Here is a 13,572-nt window from a genome sequence, read left to right on the forward strand (position 1 = left end):
CCCGGCGCTGGGGGAGGCCGGGCAGCGCTGCCCGGGCGGCGGCGGGGACCCTCCGGCTTTTGGCCAGCACCAGGGACGGCGGCTGGGCACGCACCGCCTGTCACAGCGACCCGCCAGTCTCTCGTTTCCCTTTAAAACGTGGTAACGGAAAAGCCTTCAGTCACCCTAGACAAACACTAGGGATAAAACTGATCCTTTACAGGTGTAAGGCTGCTGAAATCCCAACTGTAAGCACACTGACCCAGGCACAAAGGCCCCAGGAGCAGCACGGGGTGTGAATTCACATTGCCACGGGGCAGCAAAATGAGCACTGGTACAACCTGTTACCAAAATCACCTATTCAATAGGTATGTAGCATTGGCACCCTAACCAAAAATATACATCCAGTGGAAATAACCTTATGGGAGAAATGCCCATGTGCAGATTAGGGATGTACCTGGATTTTGGTGTCCAGTATACACAGTTACTATGGGTTGCACAGTGCACACGCTGAAAATCAAGGGTGCAGGGTGTTGCACTGACTGCATCCCCAGCTCAGTGCCAACATATACCTGCACAAAAATGTGGTGCTGAAATGAGTCCATGAGGGGGGTTCACAACTCAGTACAAAAGGTAGGTGTTAGAATCACGTAACTATTCAGGTTGGAAAAGACCCTTGGAATCACCGAGTCCAAAGATCATCCCTAGTCTACAAAGTTCTCCCCTAAACCATATCCACCAACACCACATCCAAACGACCCTTCAACACATCTAGGGATGGTGACTCAACCACCTCCCTGGGCAGCCTATTCCAGTGTCTAACCATTCTTTCTGTGAAAATTTTTTTCCTAGGTTAGGTTAGTTTACATCACTAGCTTTTATTATCTTCCTCACACACCAACCATTTAGTATAAATGGTTTAATATAAACCATAAAACGTGACTGACTCAATTAACAAAGTTGTGTTTGTATGGGTTATTTCACTTCAATGACAGCAAGGATGAATGAGAGCCTTTGACACAAAAAATACCAGTTTATCTGACTGAAACTTAACAAATCTTGGCCTTTACAAGTAATACATTACTAGAGCACCAGGCATTTCAAATTCTGTTCCTAAAGATGAATAGCTAACAGGTAACAGTCAAAGATGGATCTTTTTATTCTAATGCAACTGTACATACTGAGATCTAAAGGCTTTAAACATGAACTGTGGATTTTTTTTTGTTATTACTATGTATATTTAAGAATGCAAGTTCCAGATTTTGCAGTTTTCATTGTTTAAGCATATTCAACATAAAATCCTGAGCAGTGTCAAGCAGGACTAATTAAAGACATGGTGGTGGCTACTCAACAGAACCTCCCACACAGCTTGACTTGTAATTTTTTTCCCCTTGCTCATCAACCATCAATACATGGCCCAAAACTGAACAGAGAGCATTGAGCCATCTGGTGGTTAACTGTACAAGTAAAATTGTGCCCTATATCCATGCAATGAAGATGGAAAGGAAGTAATCTTCATTCTGCCTGGAATGTCTCAAATGTCAGCCCTTTCTTAGCTTTTAGATTGTGGTTCTGGAAGTCTAGTGAGTTAACACCAAAAGGGAGAAAATGGCTCTGTTAACACTAGAAACCTAACTTGGCTGCTTTCCTTTTGAAAGAGCTTGCAGGATGAAGTCACCTTCTTTAGATATGAACATCCCCCATGTGTACTGCAGAATCATCTTCCAAACACCAGATCATTGTACTACGTATTCCAGAGCTTGGCACCTGTTTATAAGAATCCAAACATCTTTCTCAAACTGGGAAACTCTCAAGAACCCTTTAGGCACATCTTTCGCTGCCATAATGTGAAGAAGTGATGCCTATTTATTGTGGCCATTGACAGACTTGCTAGTTCACACCAGCTGAGCATTAGACCAAAAAAACCCTACCGCCTCTGAAGGGGCTTTTTTTTCACACATTTTAATTACTGACTCCCTACATAGAAGCTATTATTTCACAGGAAGGCCATTAACTGGCACATTCAGCACAAGATGAAACCCTTCCAATAATTGTTCCTTGAGTTCATGTTTGTTAAAACAAGTACCATCAGATGATTAAATTAAACACTGCAGCCAGCCCAGCTATACATTATTTTCACTCATCATGCAGAACGGGAGATCAAAGAGAAAGGCTCAGGTAGGGTTGTTCCAACTCCTCCAAGTTTGGTTGATAGCTACCTGTAGAACACACTAATTAGCTTTTTGCTTGGGGTGTGCAGCATAAAATTAACTGTCCCAAAACTGGATGGTATAGCCATTTTCATGGTCTATAATCACCTGGATGCAGAGGAGTAATTGTCACCTTGTTTCCTCTGTACAGTAAAGAAGCATCACAACCTAACCTTGATTTTGGAGGCTCCTGGGCTTCCATCCCCTTTGGTGGCTTGTGGGGGAGCAAGTGGAGAGCTGTGCCTAGGAAACATGAGGAAAGGCTCGAAGAGGTACTCCTCTTCCTTCATCCTGCAGGGCTCCTGCCCCTCAGCTTTCCCCTTCCCTTTTGGGAAGCAGAAGTGCCATCTCCTCACTTCTGTGGTGACAGCCAGCACAGCTCTCACAAGCCCCTGGCTCAGATGCTGATTCAACACGGAGATAGATGGCTTCTGAGATGGAGTGTTGCCCAGCACTTCCCCAATTTGTTTTGCTGGCTTGTGGAGGACAAGAGAGAGGAGGGAAGCTTTGGGCAGCATAGCCCCATCCCTCTGCCAGCCCCTGCCCTTCCCATGAGCATAGCCCCCCACACTCCACACAGCCCCCTGCACACCTCCTAGAGCCCCCCACACTGCGCACAGCCCACACAGATCCTGCGCAGCACCCCACACTCCCCCAACCCCGCACACCTCCGAGCACACGCCCTGCACAGCCAGAGCTCTGCTATTCTTCTGCTAATGGGATTGGCACCGCTCAAAGCTGTCTGCGAGAGCATTGTCTGCAACTGCAGCAAGAGAAACATTATTCAAAGGCCATTCAGGCCCCAAAAGGAGCGGCAGAGCAGAGTAATTATCGGAGACTCTCCATTAACGAGGGCATCTTTGCTCTTTGTCTGTGTTGGTTTAATAAGGGCCACTAATGGGGCCGGGGGAGGGGCACGCTAATGCTTCTAAACAAACCTCCTCCCTCCCCCGCCTTGTGAGGAGAGCTGCGGTGATGGGCACTGACAGCCGAGTTGGGGTTACCATATTGCAGTGACCTTCGGGAAAACGGAGTGTGAATGCAGTCGCCTTCAACCCCATCCCACCCGCCGCTGGGAGCATCCTTTGGGATGGAGCTGTTCTCTTTTTAGCCTTCCCATATGTCCCGGTGCTTGCCAGGCCCTTTTATACACCCCCCCCGGCCCCTCTTCCTGGCCTCTTTCATGTCACTTTGTGACCCTTCATGGCTGGACACGATGGCACTGAGTGGCAGTAACGAGGGACGACGGTACGGATTAAGTTCTCACAGCAAAACCTGGGGCTGCTGTCCGTTATCCAGCAGCTGTGCCTGGGGAGATGCTGCTGGGAAGGCAGGACTGGAGCAGTACCCCCCACTCCCACCCCCCACCGCTGAAGGATGGGCCAAGGTCTCCTACCTTCTGTCTGTGCGCACTTTTCTGGTGATGGAGAGATGAGCTGAGGCAAAAGCCAGGATGAACATCCATCCTGAGATTCTTCAGAGCCACTCCCAGGAACATGCAGCTAAAATTCTAAGGGCTCCCCGACTGTTCCCATCTTAAAACACCAGTAAGGGGACAACTTCTGAGGCAGTTTATGACAAGGTCAGATGCCCACTGGTCCGCTAAACAGTGAAAAATGGGCAAGAAGTCTTCGAAGGTCTCTGCAAAAAAATAGAGATTCAAACAGTGAACAAGAGGTCTCTGGAGGCCTCTGCAAAAGACAGCATTCAAACAGTGAACTGTGATGATACATGCCTATATGAATAATGAATACAGCCTTTTTCAGCCACAGTGTGCAAGGGGTTCTGGATACAAGGTTGACAAATGCTAGACTTGTTCTTTGTCAATAAGGAAACCATTCCTCCAAGTTTCTGCAGGTGTTTCACTGAAGCCAAGCACTGGACATTGTGCTATTCTACTTCGCCTTCCAATGGTGCACCCCGAACATATGGCTGTACTTTACAACTGGCCTGGGGACTACAGACACAAAGCAGCGCCTGCATACACACATATGTGCATGTGTCAGCAGTCTCAGGAACTGCACTTGAGAGCCACCCAACACCAGTGCTGCCTCTTTTGTTATGAGAAATGGTGGTATTCAGCTGAGGTATGGTATGACACAATCCTCTCTACAGGCTCCCATGCAACCCCCTCCACCTGGGTAAATGTCCTGGTGCTAAAGGTTTACCACAAGCAGAGGAAGAAAGACACATGGAAACCCCTCACTGCTTAAACCACAAGACTCTGATTTGAAGAAATAGACTCCACATAGGACTGATTTCACCCTTGTTTCCTGAGGGCTTGACAGTTTTGAAATTTTCATGATTTTAGCCTTCTTTCAACATTTTATCAGTAACTGCATCTCTTGTAACAAAAGAAACTTTTCATAGGTGCTCCTCTGATTCATCTTTATAGAGTGAAAAGATCTCAGAACAACCTTGCAAGTCAAAGAGAGTGGGATCACCCTTTAAGGGTAGAGATCTAAGTCACAGGGAAATTAAATAACAATACCTGAGGTCATTCTTGCCATGGCAAAGCTGGGAAGTGGATACAGTTGTTTCTTCAGAGTCTTACTAGAATATTCTGAGATCTGAGATCATTGCTATTCCATCTCCCTCTTTTGAAATGTCTGGAGGATCACACTCCTGAAACAGACAACCAGACCTATTTTCAGCATTTTCATCTTCATATTCATCACAATCTATGCTCAGATTCTCTTTTTTTCAGAAAAATAATCATCAAACATATACAGAGGAACTGCCTTTGCCTATGGAATTTGTTATCTAAATGAGGAAGTTAATATACCAATACATAAAGCAATGGGTTACTAATAGCACACAACCTGGCCTCTGATTGGTGCTGGTTTTGCTTTTTAACTGTCTTCAACTGCCAGCCTTCTTTGTCACTAGCAGATAATACAGCCAGCATTTTTTGTAAATCAACACAGTATTTGAAAAAATAAAATCTTGTTGATACCCAAAGCAAGGAGAAATGAATGGAGAGGTGAAGAAAAAAAAAAAAAGTTGGTTTATGGCTTACAAGCTCTGGGTACCAATGAAAAAGCAACTGCAGCATGAGAAGGGAGGGCTGGCCAAGGCAGACAAAAACATTTGTAATGAGAAAGGGGATTTTTGAGGCCCTGCATGAAGGAAAACTCAGAGAGCACCTTGTGCATGGCAGGCTGAAATGAGATGGTCCTGTGGAAGAACGAAGGAGAGCTCACAGTAGTATCGGAGATTGGGTGGAGGTATAATTCCTTCTGGGTTTCTCTGCTGTCACACTTGAATTATCTAGCAGAATTCTGATCTGAATCCCACTAAAAGAATGAAGAGGTCTGCATTGGCTGATCAGTTTTGGATTTTGCCCTGAGTTTTGTTTGAGCTCATTAATATAGATTTGAGCCACTTTTTCAATTGCTTCTGTGCCTTTAAACCCAGGGGAAAACAAACAGGAGTCAGGAGGAGTAAGAGAAGCCTTTCTACAACATCAATTGTGTATGTTTGCAGACTATTTTGAGCAGAAGACATACTGAAATATGGAACAGGAAGCAGCTATTAATCTCTGCAAGCACATCTCGGTTTAGTTCACTGTTAACTTCCTTGCTTTGTCTTTGTATCCTTTCAGCTCTTCTTTTTCTACAAAACAGGTCTCTCCTTGCCAGCTTAGCAAAAACCTTTCTCTCTCTAATGCTCCTGGCATGCACTTGTTGCACCTGCCCTTTGCTGTTCATCCCTGTTGGACATTCTCCTGGCCAACAAGCAGGGTACAGAGAAGCACCCACCCTCTCAGCAGCCAGGGAGACCAAGGCCCCCAAGAACAGGGGAACACCCGCAGCTGTGTGACATTTTTTGCCTGTCCATGCAGCTCTGTTTGGAAAGGTTTAAAGGCAGGAAGGCCAGATTACATGATCTTTTACTCCTCTGCAATGCCATGGGCTTCCTGTGTGAGCTTAGCCAAGCTGCTTCTAGCTCCACATCTCCATCTCTCTGTTCAGGAAGAGGATGTGAGGATGATGTGAGGATACATTTGCCACGACTTAACTCTCAGCAATTAGGTAGTTCATGAACTCAGCTCCTGATGAGTCTGAGGTGGCTCCTGTATGTAAACAATTAAGAGAACTGGGCTCATCAGAGCACTGTGTTAAGCCTCCCCATGTTATAGGAGTACAGGCAGGCTCAGCAGATGCAGCTGAATGTTCATTACTGCTGTTTCCTGTCATGCCTTTGCTCTGCTCTCCCTGGCTATGATCCATCCCTGCCTGTCTTTGCCAATCTCTCTCCTTGTCCTGATCCCATCCTGGTTCTTTGGCCTGATTTGATGCAGTCCATGGTTTCCCCAGCTTTCCAGTCACAGACATTTACCTGATTCTGGTCTCAGGACACTGCTTACTCTCCTTTGAAGACTTTCATACAGCAAACAAGAGGAATATCTATACTATGAGAGGCAGACCAATGCAGAGATCCCCTAGCACCAATCCTGCCAGCTTTGGGACTGAGAGTAACATGAACACCTCAGTGTAGTGCAGTACTTAACTCATCTACCAGTGCACTGTGCTGACAGCCATCCTGCACCCACAGACAAGGCCAGTCCCTCTGCCGAGTAGCACAACAATGTGGAACCTCCAGCCAGTTCAGGATCTCTCACAGGGCACTGCCCACATGCAATATATATACAGCCTATGGGAGCTTCTTGCTGGGCAGCAGATACTTTAGGAAGACAACACAAAAGCTGGAGTCAGTGAGCAGGTATTATATGGCAATGACTTCCAGCCATAACTCCCCTGGAAAGGTCCGGATAGAGACCTGAAGCTGATCCATCTAGAAATCTGAGATGCCAGACCTTTCACAAATGTAATCCGCTGACTCTACTTTCAAAAATGCCACTTAAGATAGGCTGTTGCTAGCTGTTGCTGCTAGGAACTTGCTTGTTTTCTCCTCAGAACAGAAGTTACAGCCGGACCTTCAGTGTCTGCCTCTGCAGCAACTGTTCAGCTTAATGTTAATTTAATTGGCAGCAGAAAAGGGGGGAAAGCTGCATTCCTGACATCTCTGCCTGATGTTGTAGCCTTTCAGGTGCAGCTGCACTTAGACAACAGAGCAGCCTCAAGGCTCTCTCTCTTTGTGGTATAAGGAGCAAGAATGCAAAGATGATCTATAGGTATACCTTTCCCATAGCTTGCAACTCCTATGCAAATACTGTCCTGAGAACTAAAATTCTCTTTATTTCATATATCCATCATCATACTCTTGTTCAGATTACATCCAAGAACATTACCAATCACTTTATAAATCCTGAATAGCATAGTCTCAGCCATTTTTGTTTCAACTTCTATTGGCCAGGCACAAATAAAAAGAAGAAAAAATAAAACAAAAGCAACAACAAAATCTGGCAGAATTGTCAGGGAATCCAGCTAACTAAAATTTTGCTACTGATGTTCATGGAGATGAATCTCTTGGGTGAGAAAGGAACAGGACTGCCTTGGCCAGAAGATTCTCTATGATGTCATCTATAAAAGAGTGGGTTACAGCATCTTTTTGGTACTTACTGCATCCTTTAAGAGTAAAGGCTCAGCAATTTAACTTTATGCACTTGTGTTACAAGATGCTGACAAGCGAAACTTCAGTCCTCTGCACCCAGGTATGTCTTCTCTTCCACAAACTAGACTGAGCTGTTATTCATAGCAATCATCAGCACTTTATGTTGGGAAAACTGTAATACTTAGGCCCAGGTATCTATGAAGTCAATGAGCTGCAATGTCTTCCAGCCCCAAGCACTTCGCAAAATCGCCTCTTCAGCCTTTCTCTACAGTATCTATTCCAGCAGGAGAGCATGTTTCTAGTTGTACTATTCCACTGAAATCTCCTCGCTGCAACTTGCATGGGAGTGATCATTCTGCATCATATGTAATATGGTCTGCATGGTCCTTCCTAACTGATACATTGTACTTTCCCCACCGTGGCTATTATGGTGAAGAACAGGTTGAAGGCTCCCAGTTATGCTGATGATGGCCTCACAGCACCCAATAGCCCCTCAGAAGGACACTGCTCTGGCCTTGCTGGAATGACACTTCTCAACACTAAACTGGAAAGAGTCAAAGAAACCCGAAGAAATCACACCCCCATCCAGTGGTATTGCACTTGTTTATCTTGCATGAAACACTTTACATTCAGAATAAACTAACTTAGTAGAATTGAGGTGTATGTGCAGGAGGTAGCTTTTAAACGTCTGTTTATGCCAGAGCATCACTGCCCTCTGCTGGGCAGGCCTGCCCCTGCACACAGGGAGCTCTGGCTCCCAAAACTCACCAGAGCAACTGATTTTGCTTTGCCTAAGGCACTGACAGAATATGATTGTCCACTTACTGTTGCCCTGATGCTTCCAGTAACCTCACTGAGCATCATAGTGACAGCTGAGCTACTTCTAAAGGAATAAGGATTTGTTGGCATATAATTAAACAGGATACAGGTAGGGCTCAACAGGATTAGAAATCCACATGTCATGAACTTTGGGCGATTAAATGACTGTAATGTAAATTAAATTTGCTTTGATTATGCAATTATCTTAACAAAAACATTTAAGCTAGCTCATCTCAAGTGCTGCTTCTCAGCCTCCAAAGACCCTAGCTCAGGGTGGCTAATCTGCCCTCAACTGCCCTGTTACAGTGATAGATCCCTATTGTGGAAAAACAGAGAGGTGGCAAAAGAGTCAGCCAGCATGTTTCCGGTGTTACCTTCTGCTTTTAAGTCTCCTTGTGAGAGCTTTGAAAAAATCCTCTTGGAATACTTCTTTGTGCATATATGTATCAATAGTGCGTTTGCATACATCTGTTCATGTATGCATGCACTCTCTGGTGGTTCAGCCCCTGCAGACAGCAATACTCCATCACACTGCTGCATGCTCTTTTTACACTTCTTTCCCACTTCCAGTTGGGTGAGTCTTCAGAATCATAGAATTATAGAATAATTTTAGTTGGCAAAGACCTTTAAGATCATCAAGTCCAACTTTTAGGCTAGCACACTGCTAAGTTCACCACTAAACCACGTCCCTAAGCACCACATCTGCACGTCTTTTAAATACTTTCAAGGATGGTGACTCCAACACCTCTCTGGGTAGCCTATTCTAGTGGTTGACAACTATTTCAGTAATGAAATTTTTCCTAATATCCAACCTAAATCTCCCCTGGCACAACTTGAGACCATTTCCTTAGTTGGACCAACACCCATCTGGCCACAACCTCCTCTCAGGTAGTTGTAGAGAGCAATGAGGTTCTCCCCTCAGCCTGCTTTTGTCCAGGCTAAACAACCCCACTTCCCTCAGTTGCTGCTCTAAAGCCTAAGTCTAAAAGCATGTCTCTTATCTTTGTCTACCCAATAGCCAGTCCCTAGTCTTGCTAGGGTGGACAAGAAGGTACTGTGGTAGGTCTGTGTTTGTGCCTCAAGGAAAGGGCTGAGCACAGAAATGCTGCAGCACATCAGAAGTTCTCAAAGACACTGATGTGGTGGTGCTCTCCTGCCTGTGTATGAGACTGGTGCCTGATGAAGTCACTATGGCATGTACAGTCAGAAAGCTGCAATGCCATGAGTGCTCCCCAAGTTACAGCCCCCTCTACATTACCAGGGATATGAAAAGGCTTATTTCCACAGAGGAAGTTGTGAAGATAAATCCAACCATGACAGAGAGGTGCTCAGATATAGAATAAATTGCAGCTACAGCACTGCATTATCTGAGTGTCTCTGGAAGCCATGTGTAATTTCCTAAACAGATAAATTCAGCCCTCCTAGCTTTGCCAGCAATGGAAAAAGGTGCATTATAGTCATCAGTGCCACTTTATTTCCCATCTGTGTTTCCTCAAGAATTGCCTTAGATAATCATGGTTCACTGTTACTACTCAAGCCATGAGCTCCCTCTAGTATCAAACAGGATTAATGCAGTTGGTACCTTTCCTAAGGGAACAGAGAACAAATGCTGTAAAGAGGGATCAGTAAGATGACACTGTTAGGGCATCATTACTGTGTTTACATACAAGATTAATAACTTGGGATTTAGGTGCTATGCAAAGCAAAAAATCACTAAAAAGGCGGGATTAGGCCTGAAGTGTTTAACTTAGAAAGATGATACAATAAAAGTCAAACTTCAGACCACAGTGTATTCACTGAGTTATTTAAAACTAAGCTTATGTTTAAATACTTTGCTGAACTGCATTCTGAATAAAAATGTGGTTAATGTTGAGCTGTTCAGCATTTGCTGTGACTCCCAAAATTTTTTTGCATGTATTTAATAATTTATAACATGTAAGATATTGAAAATATTTGAAAATCTTTTCTTTCAATCAGCAGACGACAAAACAGATGCAAACAGAACCTTTATGTTCATCTCCCAACACTGTGTCACTGGTGCCATTTAACAACATGACCAGTGCTCCAAGGTTTGGAACAGTTACTCCAAATTGCATCTTTGTAGGAGGAATTGATTTTAAGGTTGTTGTGTATTTTTTCTAATTTTACCAATAGATGATAATTTATGACCCTATAAAAATTCATAGGAAAAATAATCACGTGTGGTAAGTGCCCTTCATTATAACATTCAAATAAACAGAGAAGAAAGATTTAAGCCTTGATTTGATTTACCTAAGTGTACTACCAAGCTGACTCTCCATACATCTAGCTGCTAGAGACTTTTGACATACTGGTTCTTCAGAGTTTTTTCTTTCCACAAAGATGGCTCTTGTAATCAGCAGAACTTATAGTAGAAAATCATGTAGAATTTTATTTAGTATGTATAACAGTGTAATTTAATAAACCATAAGTGCAATGTTACAGATTGCACAGATTTTTATCTTCAGCTCCTCTAGCACTTTTCTTCCATCTAATACAAAGAAGCTACAATGCATGTATTCCTCACTTAGCATAGTAATGTTCTTAAAAGCAAGTGCTTGTTGAAAAATGACTACTAAAACTTGTCATGGAAATGTGCAGTATTGATCTCAATACTTAAGAATGCTTGAGCCTTTACATATGCCCTAAAAATGTCCAATAGCAGTGAATACTGAACCATTCTTACTTTGTTCAGTTGCTTTGACCACTTGTAGTGAGATATGTACCAGAACTTTATACCAGCTACTCTCATTTTTCCTTCTTACCACTTTAGATAATGACTTAAAACATTCTTGGTGGTCTACTTAGCTGTTTCTTTGTGGCTACCAACAGTATCTTCTCTGCCTTAATCCTCCTAGACTGAGGACCTTATGAGCACTGACTCAGATGAACAGGAGGAGGAAAGACAATTCACTCAGAGTATTTTGCATAATAAATACAAGAAATTCCAGGATCATCTTGTTCCTTAGGGTGAAAGGAAAGCGTTCATAATTCAAGAGATGCTACACAAGGTCTTCAGTATATGTGCCCTGTAGCAAAAAGGCACGGTAGCTTTTTGCATCAATAGTATGCAAATTACTAGAGCTATACAACATCAGTTCTTTCTTCACTGCAATTTTAAAGGTTAAAACACTTCTCTGCTAACGTATCTCTATTCTTCTTAATTTTAATATTGATTGTTCATTTTGAAGGGTTTGTTGACTTTGGTTCAGTTATTGATAGGTCAAAATCTATTATGAATCTTAAATTCAACAACAAAGGAATTGTTTTTATCTGTAGGCATAAAGAAGATGGATTCTTTTCAGAAAGTAACTAGAAGGGATGAAACCTCTCTAGACATTAGCTACTCTTCCATTTGCTGTGGCTCTAGATATTAAGTAGAGTCTTAAATTTCTGTTAAAAACAGGATATATATGTCAGTGTTTGATTATTTTTTATTGGGAATCCTAAGGCAAAAGGCATTGTTGGTTTGTTTTTTTGTTGTTATTGTTTTTTTCCCAAAGGTCTTACTTACATCACCTAGGAGGTAGGGTAAGAAAGCTCTTCATTTATTTTTGTGTAAAAGGGAGGTGCTTTATCAACAAAAAATTATTTGCTTTCCAGCAACTGCTTTTACCATTTTGCCAGGCACTTCTATTTGATCTGTCACCATAGCAGTGACTCTTATTTGCAAGAGGAAACATATGGCCTCTTAAAACAGCTCAGTAAGAGAAGTTACAGTTGGGTGCATTGTCATCTTGGTTTGAAAAGCTCTTTCTTCAGTGGTGGATGCCATGTACCTTTGACATAGGTGAAGGCTTAACATTAGCCTTGCTTAAGAATCTAACAAGTGCCTTTGTCCAGTCACAAGCAGAAGTCAAGACCCAAACACATTTCTGGCAAGCTTCTAAATTCCATGTTTGTGCAGATTTCACTGTCAGTCTTAGAATAGTGTTTCCTTCTTCCTCTCCTTTAATACAATGCTCTGTAGATAAACTTCTGGCTTTCCAAGTTTACAGCCTTTTGTAGTTATGCTTCACATCCTTGAGGTACTGAATGGCACTGATCAATCTTAAAGGCTCTTTGGCTGTTTCTTGGTGGCTTTTTAGCCTTCAAATATTTTGTCATATATTCTTTATCTTTGTTAAGCAGCTGACCTACATGTAACATATGGAGTGTGAAATAAACAATCTCCCAGGCATGCAAAATTTTATCTGTAGGCCTTTAATTTCTAAGCAGATACGTTTTGATGTTCACCGGAGAAAACTTCATGGGAAAGGAACATCTCCAGTACAAGTCTTTTGTAATTTGCATACGTCTTTCGTTACTTAAGAATAACACGTCAACATATGCTGCAGAATTGTTCTATGTAAGTGATCAGTTGTTTGGTTTAATCTGTTTTCCTATGTACACTTCTTTTAGGTGCAAAGCATGATCATCAAGAGGGTGTTCTGGACTCCAGGCAGACTTTTTTTTAACCTGTTCTTGGTGGATAGTTTCTCAAGAACTGGTACATGCAGTTTCCAAGGAGGGGACACATTACTGAGCTTTAATAAAACACTGAAGAATTTCATGCCTGTTCAGTGCCTTTGTATCTGTTGTTACTCCTCACACTTCCAGAGTGACTGAGTATTTTCTGATATTTTGATGCATTAATACTTGGATTAGTGAGGGAGATAAAGCAGTCATTTATCATCATCGCTGCTCTCTGCTGAACTGGGAGGTTATAGCAAAATGTGTCTTCAGGGTAGAATTATTAAAGAAGGGCATTCACTTAATATTCTTACCAGCTATGAAATGCCTAAGTCAGAGGCTAGGTGGAAGCAGAAAAAACTATGCTCCTGAATTATCTGGGGGCTTATGAAAATAAAATTTCTTCTTTTAATTAAGAATTTATTACAAATTTGAGGTGGCTTTGATTCTTTCATGTTGGAAATTCTGCTATGTGTATGGATGTGTTCTTAATCATATTAACTAAAGTCTATTTTTGTTTTAATTTAGGCACCAACACAAATCTGATTTAAATAAGTTTTCTTCCCCTCCTCTTTCC

Source organism: Chaetura pelagica, unplaced genomic scaffold (assembly GCF_000747805.2).
Source record: "Chaetura pelagica isolate M959 unplaced genomic scaffold, ChaPel_1.0 scaffold21, whole genome shotgun sequence".
NCBI classification, from domain to species: Eukaryota; Metazoa; Chordata; class Aves; order Apodiformes; family Apodidae; genus Chaetura; species Chaetura pelagica.